The sequence below is a fragment of the Amblyomma mixtum genome, chromosome 5 (genome assembly GCF_055824585.1).
Source record: "Amblyomma mixtum isolate Tamu chromosome 5, ASM5582458v1, whole genome shotgun sequence".
NCBI classification, from domain to species: domain Eukaryota; kingdom Metazoa; phylum Arthropoda; class Arachnida; order Ixodida; family Ixodidae; genus Amblyomma; species Amblyomma mixtum.
The window spans coordinates 171,094,751-171,098,021 of NC_143016.1; the positions used below are offsets into that span (position 1 = coordinate 171,094,751).

At 51.3% G+C, this 3,271-nt stretch overlaps 1 pseudogene; it reads left to right on the plus strand.

The window, feature by feature from the left end:
- The first annotated feature begins 262 nt into the window (after positions 1–262).
- Positions 263–1,959, plus strand: LOC149344682 (uncharacterized; annotated as a pseudogene).
- Positions 1,960–3,271: the final 1,312 nt, after the last annotated feature.

Below are 3,271 nucleotides of genomic sequence, written 5' to 3' on the forward strand. Positions count from 1 at the left end.
ATCTAACATAGCCGTAAATGCAGACCAAGGGTTTCCTGCATTCCCAGGCAGTGGCAGTGGCCGCATTTGTTTTTCTAGTCCCGGACTGCTTGCTGACAGGTCTCGGCTTCCGTTCTGACAGGAAATAGTGACAAGTTACGTCGCGGTCACGTGAGCAAGAAGTTTGGGCGGTCCTGGACCGTCTTGGACCAATTGCACGGGCACGGGAAGTGTTCTTGTTTTCGCATGTTCTTCCGCGTGCTGCGGCGTGCTTCATTCCAAAATGGAGGGCGATCTAAGCGTGCTAGCTACAACTGCCATCAACCTGCTTGTGTCGAGCGACTCCGACTGTGAGGATGCTAGGTTGCGAGTCGGCGAAGATGACGAGGACGGCGACTTGTTCATCGCCACCTTGGTCGCCGCCCGCTTGGCAAGGGTGGATAGGCACCGTGTGCCCCTGTACGTCGATACAGTCGTGCCCGTATATCTGGATTTTGAGTTCCGGAGGTTATTCCGGCTGTCGCGCGAGACATCTGCTGGCCTAACCGCGGAATTCGAAGTGTCCCTTTTCTACCCGCAGAGCCACCGAGGAAGGCCCAATATTTCTGCCGAGAAGACCGTCCTCATCGCTCTCTCCTACCTCGGCACCCAAACATCGATGTTCGCCATCGGGGACAAATTCGGTGTGTGTGAAGCCACGGTCCACGCCGCGATTCGTCGCGTGCTCGGTTTCCTGCTCTCCATCAGCGCAATGGAGATCCGCTGGCCAGACGGCGACGAGACAGCGCGGAACAAGCGGGCATTTCGCGCTCTCTATTTCCAGCGCGGAGTCGAGGCAGGCATGCCGGATGTCATCGGCGTCATCGACGGATGCCATGTCCGCATTGCAGCACCGTCGTAGTGTGAGGACATGACGCCAGTCTTGGAGGAGAGCTTCTTCTTCGAGGATGCTGCATGGAAGTGCGAAAGTAAGAAATTCACGTAATGCGTGCCCTGTGTACAGTGCTATGTTTTTCAGTAGGTGCCGGCAGCTTTGGTTGTGAAATGGTTTTTTGAACCAATGCGTTAAGGAACCCTTTATTTCGCGTTTCATTTTTTTGACGCCTGTGCGGAAGAAAATCGGTAAACTTGACGCACACGTGCGCAGTCACTGCAAGCAATATAAGGATCACAGTACTGTACTACCGTGTAATATCTAACCATTGCGCGACGAACAGTGCGCGAAAGGGGTATTTGAATTTGACGATAAAATTGCTCATTGTCCCCAAGCGATACACGAGCTGTGTTGTAAGGGTCGGCTTAGTGAACGGCTACGGATTAATGTTGGTCAACTGATGCGGTAACATGCGCTAATATCACAGACCGCAGGGGCGTTTTTGTATTTCGCCTGCATCGAAAAGCGGGCGCCGCGGCCGCGATTCAGCCCGGGTTGCCTGGCTCAATAGCCGGGCGTCCTAGCTACAAAATCTCAGCAACGGGTCATAATGTGAGCATACTTTGAGTGTCGATAGCATGAGATGCACCTTGTAGGGGCCACATTATGAAGTGCAGCGGAGAGAAGGTTTTGAAACATGTTTATGAACGCATGCAGGTGGCTACATCTTGGGCGATGCTGCTTACCCATTGCTGCCGTAGTTGCTGCCACCATACCGACAGAGCACACCGAACTGGCCGCCGTGGATGCGACATTTGAATGACGTCCACAGCAAGCAGCGTGTACCCATTGAATGTGCGTTTGGGCTTCTCAAGGCACGGTTCCGGCGCCTCATACTCATTGACGTGGCATCAATTCCGCAGACTGTGCAGATTGTGATGGTGGCGTGTGTCCTGCACAACATGAGCCGCAGATCTGGCAACGAGCTGCAAGTGGAGGGTGTGGAGAGTGGCACGGATGTTTCATCGCCTGACCCTCTTGACGTGGAGGAACTGCGCAGCCTTGCAGCTAGTGTCCGCCGCGATAATGTTGCGCAAAACTTGTAGATGTGCTCCACTACAAAAGTGCCATGTGCATAACCTTTTTTACTAGTGTGCTTTTGCACTCGTTACTAATTTTGTGCTAGCTGAAGCTGTAGCTCGGCACTTGTATCGTGTTTGTCATCATCCCCTCCCCCTGTTTGTGTGAATGTAGACGAGCTCTGGGAAGTGGACGTTTGCTCGTGTAACACGAGCTGCATGTGTGGCCGCCAATTCTTGAAGTTGACGTCGAGTGCTGTGAGTGTGAGTGGACAAGAACCCATTCATGTGCGTGCACACCCTCTCGCAGGAGTGTAGCCTTGTAGTTGTGTAGTTCTTGATGTAGCCTACCACTACTACATCGGTTGCTACCAACTTATCAGCACAGCACTGGGAACTGGCAGCAGGAGATACAGCACTTTTCAGCAAAGTCCACGACAGGGTGTTTGCGGACTTTTCCGGCAGGCCACGTGATGCCGGAGTCCTGGAGCACAGCTTCTTCTGTGAGGACGGCATGTTACAGTGATGGGGTAAGGATTATGTTACTGTCCTCTTAACTGCAACAATAGGTGTGTCGATGTTAGTGGCTTCGATGACAGGGTGGTTTTTGGACACAATGCGTTTGTTAAAGCCGCTGTTCGGCTCTGATTTTTGTTGTGCACTCGGGAAGAAAGAACAGCAGCCTTGGTTGGTACGCTAACATGTCCTATTGCGATGACCACACATTCGTCGAGCGTACGTTTAATGCTAGTCTTTGTACCACGGACGACCGTTACAGCTGACTGTCTATCAACACATGCAGGCGGCAACATCTTGGGCAACGCAGCCTACCACTACTAACCTGGTTGCTGTCAGTGGCGCAGCACAGGGGACTGCCAGCAGCAGGTGCACTTTTGAGCAAAGTCTCAATAGTGTGTAATCAGTGGATTTGCCTTTCAAGTGCTTAAGGCAAGGTTTCAGTGCTTCCCCTCCAGTGACGTATCATCAGTGGTGGACAGTGTACTTGTTGTGTTGGTGTTTATTCTGCCGAACTTTAGCATGATGTTTCTCAAAAAGCTGCGTGTAGAAGAGATGGAGAGCAACGTAGATGTTTCTGTTCACAAAAAGCTGGCTTGTAGCCTTGCAGGTGGATATTTGGCACAAAATTTGTGTGCGTGGTACTTGACAGACTTCCCATATATATATAGCTATTTGGCACTTTTTTTTACCTATTTTTGTCACGCATTGCTTGTTTTGTACTGCATGAGATTATAGGTTGCCATGTTGTATTAAGATTCCATTGCGTCCCCACATGTTAGCCATGATTAGAGCTGCGAAAAGAGGTACAAGGATGTCATTG